We start from the raw sequence: 13,691 nt of genomic DNA on the forward strand, positions 1-13,691 counted from the left end.
CAGCCCCTCCTCGATCTCCTCCCCCAGCTCTTCTTCCCATTTCCCTTTTAGTTCATCTACCATAGTCTCCCCTTCGTCCCTCATTTCCCTATATATATCTGACACCTTACCATCCCCCACCCATGTCTTTGAGATCACTCTGTCCTGCACCTCTTGTGTCGGGAGCTGCGGGAATTCCCTCACCTGTTGCCTCGCAAAAGCCCTCAGTTGCATATACCTGAATGCATTCCCTTGGGGCAACCCATATTTCTCGGTCAGCGCTCCCAGACTCGCGAACTTCCCATCCACAAACAGATCTTTCAGTTGCGTTATTCCTGCTCTTTGCCACATTCCATATCCCCCATCCATTCCCCCCGGGGCAAACCTATGGTTGTTTCTTATCGGGGACCCCCCCAAGGCTCCAGTCTTTCCCCTATGCCGTCTCCACTGTCCCCAAATCTTCAGTGTAGCCACCACCACCGGGCTTGTGGTGTAGTTCCTCGGTGAGAACGGCAATGGGGCTGTCACCATAGCCTGTAGGCTAGTCCCCCTACAGGACGCCCTCTCTAATCTCTTCCACGCCGCTCCCTCCTCCTCTCCCATCCACTTACTCACCATTGAAATATTAGCGGCCCAATAATACTCACTTAGGCTCGGTAGTGCCAGCCCCCTCCTATCCCTGCTACGCTGTAAGAATCCCTTCCTCACTCTCGGGGTCTTCCCGGCCCACACAAAACCCATGATGCTCTTTTCAATCCTTTTAAAAAAAGCCTTCGTGATCACCACCGGGAAGCACTGAAACACAAAGAGGAATCTCGGGAGGACCACCATCTTAACCGCCTGCACCCTCCCTGCCATTGACAGGGATACCATATCCCAACTCTTGAAATCCTCCTCCATCTGTTCCACCAACCGCGTTAAATTTAACCTATGCAATGTGCCCCAATTCTTAGCTATCTGGATCCCCAGGTAACGAAAGTCCCTTGTTACCTTCCTCAACGGTAGGTCCTCTATTTCTCTACTCTGCTCCCCTGGATGCACCACAAACAACTCACTTTTCCCCATGTTCAATTTATACCTTGAAAAATCCCCAAACTCCCCAAGTATCCGCATTATTTCTGGCATCCCCTCCGCCGGGTCCGCCACGTATAGTAGCAAATCGTCTGCATACAAAGATACCCGGTGCTCTTCTCCTCCCCTAAGTACTCCCCTCCACTTCTTGGAACCCCTCAACGCTATCGCCAGGGGCTCAATCGCCAGTGCAAACAATAATGGGGACAGAGGGCATCCCTGCCTTGTCCCTCTATGGAGCCGAAAATATGCAGATCCCCGCCCATTCGTGACCACGCTCGCCACTGGGGCCCTATACAACAGCTGCACCCATCTAACATACCCCTCTCCAAAACCAAATCTCCTCAACACCTCCCACAAATAATCCCACTCCACTCTATCAAATGCTTTCTCGGCATCCATCGCCACTACTATCTCCGTTTCTCCCTCTGGTGGGGCCATCATCATTACCCCTAACAACCTCCGTATATTCGTGTTCAGCTGTCTCCCCTTCACAAACCCAGTTTGGTCCTCGTGGACCACCCCCGGGACACATTCCTCTATTCTCATTGCCATTACCTTGGCCAGGACCTTGGCATCTACATTTAGGAGGGAAATAGGTCTATAGGACCCGCATTGTAGCGGGTCCTTTTCCTTCTTTAAGAGCAGCGATATCGTTGCTTCAGACATAGTCGGGGGCAGTTGTCCCCTTTCCTTTGCCTCATTAAAGGTCCTCGTCAGTACCGGGGCGAGCAAGTCCACATATTTTCTATAGAATTCGACTGGGAATCCATCCGGTCCCGGGGCCTTTCCCGCCTGCATGCTCCTAATTCCTTTCACCACTTCTTCTACCTCGATCTGTGCTCCCAGTCCCACCCTTTCCTGCTCTTCCACCTTGGGAAATTCCAGCCGATCCAAGAAGCCCATCATTCTCTCCCTCCCATCCGGGGGTTGAGCTTCATATAATTTTTTATAAAATGTCTTGAACACTCCATTCACTCTCTCCGCTCCATCTCTCCTTCCTCATCCCTCACTCCCCCTATTTCCCTCGCTGCTCCCCTTTTCCTCAATTGGTGTGCCAGCAACCTGCTCGCCTTCTCCCCATATTCGTACTGTACACCCTGTGCCTTCCTCCATTGTGCCTCTGCAGTGCCTGTAGTCAGCAAGTCAAATTCTACATGTAGCCTTTGCCTTTCCCTGTACAGTCCCTCCTCCGGTGCTTCCGCATATTGTCTGTCCACCCTCAAAAGTTCTTGCAGCAACCGCTCCCGTTCCTTACTCTCCTGCTTCCCTTTATGTGCCCTTATTGATATCAGCTCCCCTCTAACCACCGCCTTCAACGCCTCCCAGACCACTCCCACCTGGACCTCCCCATTATCATTGAGTTCCAAGTACTTTTCAATGCACCCCCTCACCCTTAGACACACACCCTCATCTGCCATTAGTCCCATGTCCATTCTCCAGGGTGGGCGCCCTCCTGTTTCCTCCCCTATCTCCAAGTCCACCCAGTGTGGAGCGTGATCCGAAATGGCTATAGCCGTATACTCCGTTCCCCTCACCTTCGGGATCAATGCCCTACCCAGCACAAAAAAGTCTATTCGCGAGTAGACTTTATGGACATAGGAGAAAAACGAGAACTCCTTACTCCTAGGTCTGCTAAATCTCCACGGGTCTACACCTCCCATCTGCTCCATAAAATCTTTAAGTACCTTGGCTGCTGCCGGCCTCCTTCCAGTCCTGGACTTCGACCTATCCAGCCCTGGTTCCAACACCGTATTAAAATCTCCCCCCATTATCAGCTTTCCCATCTCTAGGTCCGGAATGCGTCCTAGCATCCGCCTCATAGAATTGGCATCATCCCAGTTCGGGGCATATACGTTTCCCAAAACCACCGTCTCCCCCTGTAGTTTGCCACTCACCATCACGTATCTGCCCCCGTTATCTGCCACTATAGTCTTTGCCTCGAATATTACCCGCTTCCCCACTAATATAGCCACCCCCCCTGTTTTTCGCATCTAGCCCCGAATGGAACACCTGCCCCACCCATCCTTTGCGTAGCCTAACCTGGTCTATCAGTTTCAGGTGCGTTTCCTGTAACATAACCACATCTGCCTTAAGTTTCTTAAGGTGTGCGAGTACCCGTGCCCTCTTTATCGGCCCGTTCAGCCCTCTCACGTTCCACGTGATCAGCCGAGTTGGGGGGCTTCCTACCCCCCCCCCCCCTTGTCGATTAGCCATCACCTTTTTCCAGCTCCTCACCCGGTTCCCACGCAGCTGTATCTCCCCCAGGCGGTGCCCCCCCGCCCATCCTCTCCCATCCCAGCTCCCCCCTCTCCCCAGCAGCAGCAACCCAGTAATTCCCCCCTCCCACCCCCCCCGCTAGATCCCCCGCTAGCGTAATTACTCCCCCCATGTTGCTCCTAGAAGTCAGCAAACTCTGGCTGACCTCGGCTTCCCCCCCGTGACCTCGGCTCGCACCGTGCGACGCCCCCTCCTTCCTGCTTCTCTATTCCCGCCATGATTATCATAGCGCGGGAACCAAGCCCGCGCTTCTCCCTTGGCCCCGCCCCCAATGGCCAATGCCCCATCTCCTCCACCTCCCCTCCTCCCCCCATCACCACCTGTGGGAGAGAGAAAAGTTACCACATCGCAGGATTAGTACATAAAACCCCTCTTTGCCCCCCACATTCGCCCCACCAATTTGTTCGAACGTTCTTTTTAATAACCCGCTCATTCCAGTTTTTCCTCCACAATAAAAGTCCACGCTTCATCCGCCGTCTCAAAGTAGTGGTGCCTCCCTCGATATGTGACCCACAGTCTTGCCAGTTGCAGCATTCCAAATTTGATCTTCTTTTTATGAAGCACCGCCTTGGCCCGATTAAAGCTCGCCCTCCTTCTCGCCACCTCCGCACTCCAGTCTTGATAAACGCGGATCACCGCGTTCTCCCATTTACTGCTCCGAGTTTTCTTCGCCCATCTAAGGACCATTTCTCTATCCTTAAAACGGAGGAATCTCACCACTATGGCTCTGGGAATTTCTCCTGCTCTCGGTCCTCGCGCCATCACTCGGTATGCTCCCTCCACCTCCAACGGACCCGCCGGGGCCTCCGCTCCCATTAACGAGTGCAGCATCGTGCTCACATATGCCCCGACGTCCGCTCCCTCCACACCTTCAGGAAGACCAAGAATCCTCAGGTTGTTCCTCCTTGCGTTGTTTTCCAGTGCCTCCAACCTTTCCACACATCGTTTCTGATGTGCCTCCTGCGTCTCCGTCTTCACCACCAGGCCCTATATGTCGTCCTCATTCTCGGCTGCCTTTGCCTTCACGACCCGAAGCTCCCGCTCCTGGGTCTTTTGTTCCTCCTTTAGCCCTTCGATCGCCTGTAGTATTGGGGCCAACAGCTCTTTCTTCATTTCCTTTTTGATCTCTTCCACACAGCATTTCAAGAACTCTTGTTGTTCAGGGCCCCATGTTAAACTGCCACCTTCCGACGCCATCTTGGTTTTTGCTTGCCTTCCTTGCCGCTGTTCTAAAGAATCCACTGCAATCTGGCCACTCTCTCCTCCTTTTTCCATCCGTATCCAGGGGGGATTCCCTTCTGGTTTACCGCACAGTGTTTTTAGCCGTCAAAATTGCCGTTGGGGCTCCTATCAAGAGCCCAAAAGTCCGTTTCACAGGGAGCTGCCGAAACGTGCGACTCAGCTGGTCATCGCCGCACCCGGAAGTCCACAGCAATTAATAGTTGTAATGAAGGGAAACACAGCAGCCATTAGTTGCACCATCTCTGAAAGTTAATTTCATCCGTGAGCATGAAGAAAAGCAGGATTTGTCGCTCGACAACATTATGCAGATCCCACAACTCCCAAACTGAGATTAAGAGGTAGTGGCTGTGATTGGAGGTGTGGCACGGTGGGGGAAGGGGAAAGAGGGAAAAAAAGATGACTCTATTTAATACGGTAGTTTTGATTGGTAGCTTACCCAACCAATCCTTGACAGAGTGTGATGGGCAGAGACTTGGTGGGCCAGATTTTGCAAAGGCTGATGGCAAACTGAGCATTCACTGTCATTATCCCTCTGAATCTGATTTCAGACAGACATGCACAGATTAACAAGGAATTTTGGAAGCTACAATCTGTCACTCAGGGCTCTCCTGCGAAAGGCCCCGTCTTTTACCTTTTCTTCCCCCAGGTACTTCAGGATGATGGACAGGCTGAACACCACATGGTTGGGTCAGGTCACATGGTCGGAGTCTGGAGGGAGCGGCCACGTGGTCGGACTCCGGTGTGGGCCTAGTAGGGCCTACACCGGGAAAAGGATAAAGCAGTTCCACTGGGGCAGGTATTTAAAGAGTTTTTAGCTTGCCCTCGGGACCTGCTGCAGATTCATCTGTCCATGACACTATCGGTAAAAATGACCACCGCACAGTCCTTGTGGAGACAAAATCCTGTCTTCACATTGAGGATACCTCCATCGTGTTGTGTGGCACTAACACCATGCTAAATGGGACAGACTTCGAACAGCTACAACACTGCATCTATCCAGCAATGTGGAAAATTGCCCAGGTGTGTCCTGTACACAAGAAACAGGACAAATCCAACCGAGCCAATTACTGCCCTATGAGTCTACTCTCCATCATCAGCAAAGTGATAGAAGGAGTCATCAACAGTGCCATCAAGCGGCACGTACTCAGCAATAATCAGCTCAAGAATGCTCAGTTTGGGTACAGCAAGGGTCATTCAGCTCCTAACCTCATTACAGCCTTAGTTCAAACATGGACAAAAGTGCTGAATGCCAGTGGTGAGAGTGACTGCCCTTGACATCAGGGCAGCATTTGACAGAGTATGGCATCAAGGAGCCCTAGCTGAACCGGAGTCAATGGGAATCAGGGGGGAAACTCTCCGTTGGTTGGGAATCATACCTGGCACAAAGGAAGATGGTTGTGGTGGTTGAGGTCAACCATCTCAGCTCCAGGACATGACTGCAGGAGATCCTCAGGGTAGTGTCTTAGGCCTAACCATGTTCAGCTGCTACATCAATGACCTTCCTTCCATCATAAGATCAGAAGTGGGGATGTTTGCAGATGACTGCACAATGTTCAGCACCATTCGTGACTCCTCAGATAATGAAGTAGTCCATGTCCAAATGCAGCAAGACCTGGACAATATCCATGCGGCATATATGGGGCTACACAGTAGTACAGTGGTTAGCACTGTTACTTCACAGCGCCAGGGTCCCAGGTTCGATTCTCGGCTTGGGTCACTGTCTGTGCGGAGTCTGCACGTTCTCCCTGTGTCTGCATGGATTTCCTCCAGGTGCTCTGGTTTCCTTCCACAAGTCCCGAAAGATATGCTGTTAGATAATTGGGACATTCTGAATTCTCCCTCCGTGTACCCGAACAGGCGCCAGAATGTGGCGACTAGGGGTTTTGCACAGTAATTTCATTGCAGTGTTAATGTAAGCCTACTTGTGACAATAAAGATTATTAAAAAATAAATTTAAAACATTAAATTAGCTTGGGCTGACAAGTAGCAAGTTACAGTTGCTCCACACAAGTGCCACACAATGACCATCTCCTACAAGAGAGGATCTAACCACCGTTCCTTGACATTCAATGGCTTTACCATCGCTGAATCCCCCATAATCAACATCCTGTGGGTTACCATTGATCATAAACTGAACTAGACTAGCCACAGTACACCAGGGCAGGTCAAAGGCTAGGAATCCTACGGCGAGTAACTCACCTCCTGACCCCCCAAAGCCTGTCCACCATCTACAAGTCAAAAGTGTAATGGAATACTCTCCACTTGCCTGGCTGAGCACAGCTCCAACAACACTCAAGAAGTTCAACACCATCCAGGACAAAGCAGCCCGTTTGATTGCCCCCCCTTCCACATTCAAACCCTCCACCACTGATGAACAGTGGCAGCCATGTGTACCATCTACAAAACGCACGGCAGTAACTCACTAAAGTTCTTTAGTCAACATCTTCGAAACCCACAACCACTACCGTCTAGAAGGACAAGAGCAGCAGATACCTGGGAACCCCACCACCTGGAGGTTCCCCTCCAAGTCACTCACCACCCTGACTTTGAAATATATCGCCACTCCTTTACTGTTGCTGGGGCAACATCCTGTAACTCCCTCCCTAACAGCCCATTGGGTGTACCTACATCTCAAGGACTGCAGCGGTTCAAGAAGGCAATTCACCAACACCTTTTGAAGGGCAACTTGGGATGGGCAATAAATGCTGGCCTAACCAGCGATGCCCACATCCAGTAAAATGAATTTTAAAAAGGGGGGAGGTTAGAAGCTCGTCTCCCAGATAAAGGGCAGCAGCACCATTTTCCAACTCACTTTACAATTATGCAGTTCGAAAAACAAGCTGGAAAAAAAATCAGTAGGGGAGGGGTCTCTAGGCTTGTGAAAAGGGTTCAGTATAGCAAATCCTGGCCAATTGAAAGAGAAACCTATTATCGTCCTGCTCAAACCATGGAGAGCATGGCTGAACTGAGTGCTGGACTTGAGGGTCTAATGTACAATGAATGAACTTGGCTCCTTGACTGACTCTGTGCATTCAGGCAGCAATCCATTACATTTAGTTACTGTGGTGCATATGGTGTTTATAGACATCTGATCCTTACCAAGGCATGTCAAGAGTAGATGTAGGGTTCAAAATTCAATGTGCACATCTGCTGCACAATGGCAGCAGGGGACCTCTAAGACTCCATGCCCCCATGCACTGGTCATGGCATTCAAGACACCATTCTTGCCGTCAGGACATAAATTAAGGAACTAGATATCATAGTTGTTTTGTTCTTTTTAAATTTAGCATACCCAATTCATTTTTTTTTCCAATTAAGGAGCAATTTAGCGTAGCCAATCCACCTACCCTGCACATCTTTTGGGTTGTGGGGGCAGAACCCACGCAAACATGGGGAGAATGTGCAAACTCCACACAGACAGTGACCCAGAGCCGGGATCGAACCTGGGACCTCGGCGCTGCGAGGCCGCAGTGCTAACCACTGTGCCACCATGCTGCCTAGATATCCATAGTTATTGCCAAGGCCACAGGAGGATAAATAATGCAAGGCTGACAGTCGCTCCTATGATTTAAGTCTTTTGGCCTAATTTAAGACTATTGTTGTGAATGTGCAGTCACCTAGGGCAGCACGGTGGTGCAGTGGTTCGCACTGCTGCCTCACGGCGCCGAGGTCCCACCTGAGGGGAAAGATCAACAATTTGTCATTCTCCAGGATTTGCAGACTGAGGGAAAGTTAAGGGCAGAAACTGCATTCCTGCCTTTTTTATGGACAGAGAGCATTCCACAGAACTCCCACTGATTGCTCAATTGTGTCCATTCACTGGGTCAAGTGGGAGTGTAGAATGCAGGCAACACTGCCTTCTTGGTAGCTTTGAATAGAATGAGAAAAAAAGGCCAGTTGCCAACAGGCATAGTTCAGGGACGACCGTCACACTGAGGAACAAGAACCAACGGGGCCACAGGAAGACAAGCATGCCAATAGGTAGGGGCCAAATCCCCAAAACATTTGGCATAACCAGGTGTCTACAGAAGATGTAGCGCATACATGGAGATGAGCAAATATTTGTCACATTCTCTGTGAGGAATTCACGCCACATGGACTTGAAGAGCATGCAATGCTGATAACCGCTGCACTGAACTTTTTTGCCTGTGGATCCTTCCAGGACTCCAGCCAGGATCTTTGTGGTATCTCACAATCTGTTACACAAATGCATAAGGGAGGTGACAGATACCTTTTTCAATAAAGCTCACCATTACGTGCAGTTCCACTAAAATGAGACATGCCAGGCTGCCAGAGCTACAATTCGCTGCAGTCTCAGGCTTTCCACAAGTGCAGGGCGCCACTGACTGCACACACGTGTCCTTGAGATCACCCTGGCAGCTGAGATTCATTAATAGAAAAGGATTTCACTCTGAACTTTGAGCTAATTTACAATCACAGGAAACAGATCATGCATGTTTGTGCTAGGTACCCAGGGAGGTCACAACTTCTATAATTTGAGTCACTCAAAATATAAGAGCCAGAGATGTCCAAGGGAACTTGGCGCTTAAAAGTGTTGCCTCCTTGGTGATAAGAGGTCCCCCTTGAAGACATTGCTAATGATGGCTGTTTGTCATCCACAGAGTGCATCTCAGAGATACATTGTTGCACATACAGTCCTTAATAGAGCAGATTATTGGTCATGCATTTCATGTGTGAACTCGCCAACATTGAGGGCATTTAAAAGTTTATTGGATAAACATATGGATGATAATGGCATAGTGTAGGTTAGATGGCTTTTGTTTCGGTGCAACATCGTGGGCCGAAGGGTCTGTACTGCGCTGTATTGTTCTATGTTCTATGTGTTTGGACTGCTCAGGTGGGGCTTTCCAACACCCACCATAGAAAGTGTATGCTTCATTGTAATTTTCTGTGCCCTTCACAACCTAGTGTTGCAAAAAAGGGATGTTCTGCCAAAGGGAGACATGGAGAAACTCTCATGCACGATTCATAGTGGCTGCATCTTGACACTGAACTGCAAGATGCCATCAGACATCAGGACCTAGTAATCTGTAAGATGACAGCAAGCACCCAAAGTTAAGTTATTACAGAGAGTGCGTGAGCAGGACCATTGAGATTGTTGACCATGACTCATAACCCTACATTTGTCAGAAAACTGCCACGTTTAAGTTCTGCATTGTCTTGGCATTTGGGAGAGATGCAGCCCAGTCAGTTTTGACACAGCAGTCAAAGATAACTTATTCCCTTTATCGATACTACTGTAGATGTTCTGTAGATGTGCCCGAGTATCACCTTCGTACCATTACAGTCTTCGATATTGTCTATCTCACAAAGGTTAATAATTTTTAGGTGCTCTAAGTCAATGAGTGCACATTCATGCCATTAATTAAATATAGATTTGTGCTCTGTTATTTCACAGAGGGATTCCATGAAGCATCACTAGGCAGCCGATCAGGAGAAAACTGTTATGCTCACAAATAATTGTGTGGGTTTATCAGGATGACCGCACATTTCTGATAGCACAGAATTATTGCCATCTCGGCATGTGCGATGTCATCAAGTGGAACCATCTTCAATTGCTCTGCGTCATGCATGAAAGAGTGTGTACTAAGAACGGAAATAATATTCAGTCTTAAACACAGATGTAAAATTACACTGCAGGGAGGCATGAAAAGCTATGGTGCTTGACGATGAAATAATATTCAGCCTTAAACACGGAGGCAAAATTACATTGTAGGGAGGCATGAAAAGCTATGGTGCTCGACAATGAATACTTCTTTAACCAAAACCCCAGTCACAAAATAAATGCCATTGCAAAGTACATTGGGTGAAAAGACTGCACCCTTGGTCACAACAAATACGTATAACATTCATAAACTACAGACTTACATGCAACAGCATCAGGATAATCAATAACATTGATGTGCAATTCTCATGGAGGTCACAATAAAATAAAATATTTGCTAAGGTGCAAGGGTTACATTTGTTTTATCTATTAGTTTCATACAGGAAACACCTTTGTTCATATCTCTGATGTGGAAACAAAGGTGAGTCACTGTGATGAGATTGAGTTAGATTGAATGAAATAAATAATCTTTATTAGTCTCACAAGTAGGCTTACATTAACACTGCAATGAAGTTACTGTGGAAATCCAAAATGAAAGGCAAGATGGGAGATGTTGGGCGCGAGGAGGTTTGACATTTGTACCTTTGAATGAACATGGGACCTGGCATTGTTAGACGTTTTAGTTGCTGTGAAATGAAGAGTCTAAAGTTCTTGTTCCTTTTCACCAAACACCATTTATTTCACTTCCACAGCCTCTGCACAAAACCCTTAACAACACACCACCTGACAGAGGCCACCTGAAGTCCCTTTACATATCAGTGTCAATTAATGGATACTTAACATAAATGAGACAACTAATTGCAATGTCTCTTAACCCAAACTTCTATGATTCTATTGGGCCAAGTGCGGGCAACTGGGACTAGCTTAATGGTAAAAACTGGGCGGCATGGACTGGTTGGGCCGAAGGGCCTGTTTCCATGCTGTAAACTTCTATGATTACTTAACAGGCATCACATCAATTTGCCATTCATAACTTGAGGCTTAGCGAGGGACAAATGCAAAATATATTTATATTGGCGGAGGTTATGCACAGTGAACGAACACCCATGTCAACATTGTGCATTCAAAACTTTTAATTTTTCCAGCTCAACCACTATGTCTAGGTACAGCCCTGACATCTGCGGCAAGGTAAAGGCAACCTGCTGACTGCTATGTTCTCTTTTCTGAGATAACTTTGGTGGATGTCCTCTGGAGGGCTGAGGTCTTGAGGGACCCATACTGCTACGGGTCTGCTGCTCTGGGGCAGGTGCGTCCTCCTTGACCTGGTCGACTGAAGTTGATGGGGCACAGACAGGTGGGGTCTGGAACAGCAGGATGCCCTTGGAATGTTTGGCTGAATGCTCCCTGGGTGTCTGGCTGGTGATCCTCCCCCGCTATGGGTGCCAAGGGCCCCCTACCTGATTCTTTAAGGAAAAGTATCTGGAGAGAGATTTAAGTGTCCTGCCCCCCTCTCACCTGGCCACTGCTGGAATGCACTGCCCATAACTAGAGCAATGGTGTGCAGGCCAGAGTGCAAATCTGCCAATAACTGCTGGCCTTGGGTCTTCAAGGCAGCCATCATTCTTCCCATAGTCTGCAATGCACTTGCATGCCAGAGCCACGACATCAGACAATGTGGCTGGACTCATCCATCGATCCAGTCTAGTCTGCCTGATGTACCCCTGCCTGTCCTTTTATTTGCAACCTTTCTCTCGGAGCTGGTTGCCGAGGCTTGTCATCAGATTCAAGACACAGCAGGCGCCTGGTCTCCAGCACCCCTCAGAGTGTCAGATATCTCGGCTGTCACTGTCTCCGCCTACTGAGGAATCACCAAGTTGTTACCCAGAGCTTCTTCTAGAATAAGGACAGATCAAGGTGCATATAGCTGCATTAGTGGAGGGTGCAGATGAATGCCATGAATGTTTCTCCACCTCCTCATCTGAGGTGTTCACTGTATGTCTTCCGCCACCTTTTCTGGGTGTGACTGGAATAGAGAGAAGAGATAATTAGTGATTGACTAGGCAGGCCCACTGCCTTGGGAAAGCGGGCAGCATAATCAAAGACCCCTCCCGGGTTATTCTCTATTCCAACCTCTTCCATCAGGCAGAAGATACAAAGGTCTGAGAACATGCACTAACAGATTCAAAAACAGCTTCTTCCCCACTGTTACCAGGCTCCCGAATGACCTTCTTATGGACAGAACTTATCTCTCCACGCATCGTCTTTACTGAGTAGTACTACACTCCGTATGCTTCACCCGATGTCTATGTATTTACATTGTGTATCTATCATATGTCCTATGTTTTTCATGTCTGGAATGATCTGTCTGGACTGTATGCAGAACAATACTTTTCACTGTATCTCAGTACACATGACAATAAACGTAAAATCTAAATCCGGTCTCTGCCTGTCTCCCATCAGTGGTGGGTGACCTTGTCCTGCATAAAGCTTGGTGGATTGACTGTGACCACTGTAGATGAATAGGTATTTCAGATGTATGCATGGCTGTTGTGTGTGCCGAGTCCTCCCCTGTAAGGGATTAATACCCAGTTTGCGCAGGATCTTACAGAGATGAGAGATCTTAAAAGTGGCTCGCACATGCAGTGCTGAAGTCCAATCTACTATCAGTATGTGACATCTGTGTGGGCTCTAAAATGTAGACTACCTGATGCCCTCATGAAAGTATGGGTTTGGAGTGAGAAGTTTCACTTACCCTGGCAGAGCGCATCGGATCATTCATTCCTTTTCTGCACTGCAGGACAGTCCTTTTTTGAGTGGCATAGGTGCAGACTTCCCTGGTGACAAACTTTGCAGGCCGGTGTGGTCAAGTGGGACAACCTCTTTCTCCCATCCCTCAGAAAGAGAACCTTCCACTTTTCCTGGAGAGCCTGAAGGATAATCCCGAGGGAGGCCTGGCTGAACTGTTGAGTTGAGACTTTGTTGTGCTTGGTTGCTATGGTAATGCGATGTTCAGCCCTGGCCTGCAAGGAGAGAATGTCTGTGTAGAGGCTGTTTAAATATGGCGGCAGAATCTTCAACCTCCCCGAGGTAACAGTGAAGTGGACTGCCTGGCATGCCAAACGATTCATCGAGCTTCTTTTTGATGCATAATTAATGAGGTGAAAAACAGAAAATCGGGTGCACAAATTGACCCTGACACCCAGTAGGAATCAACCCTCCCCCTCCATCCCTGTCCAATCTGCTCATGGGAGTGGAAGGTAACACTGCACTCAACAGAATATCCTGTGCGTACCCAACAATGCAATAAACAAGAAAGGGCAACATTTCAAATATACAGATTGATTTGTTATGTTGTAGGTGTAACATAAGCGGCTTCCTTGTGGTGCACTTGACAAAGGAAGGTTCAGACGTGGAGATAACTTCAACACGTTTATTAAACTATTTACACTTCTATTACTCGGGTTCGACACTACTGCAAATCCTACTATAGCTACCCAGACTGACTAACCAGCTGCTGTAAGCCACGTGGTGGGTATAATATTGAATCAACCCT

The 13,691-nt window shown here is 48.5% G+C and overlaps 1 protein-coding gene across 5 annotated transcripts in view; it reads right to left on the reverse strand.

Moving 5' to 3' along the window:
* LOC140403423 (TOG array regulator of axonemal microtubules protein 1) overlaps positions 1 to 13,691 on the reverse strand; it is a 212,718-nt gene that overhangs the window by 61,207 nt on the left and 137,820 nt on the right. The gene's annotated exons all lie outside the window — the stretch shown is intronic.

The sequence above is a fragment of the Scyliorhinus torazame genome, chromosome 2 (genome assembly GCF_047496885.1).
Source record: "Scyliorhinus torazame isolate Kashiwa2021f chromosome 2, sScyTor2.1, whole genome shotgun sequence".
NCBI classification, from domain to species: domain Eukaryota; kingdom Metazoa; phylum Chordata; class Chondrichthyes; order Carcharhiniformes; family Scyliorhinidae; genus Scyliorhinus; species Scyliorhinus torazame.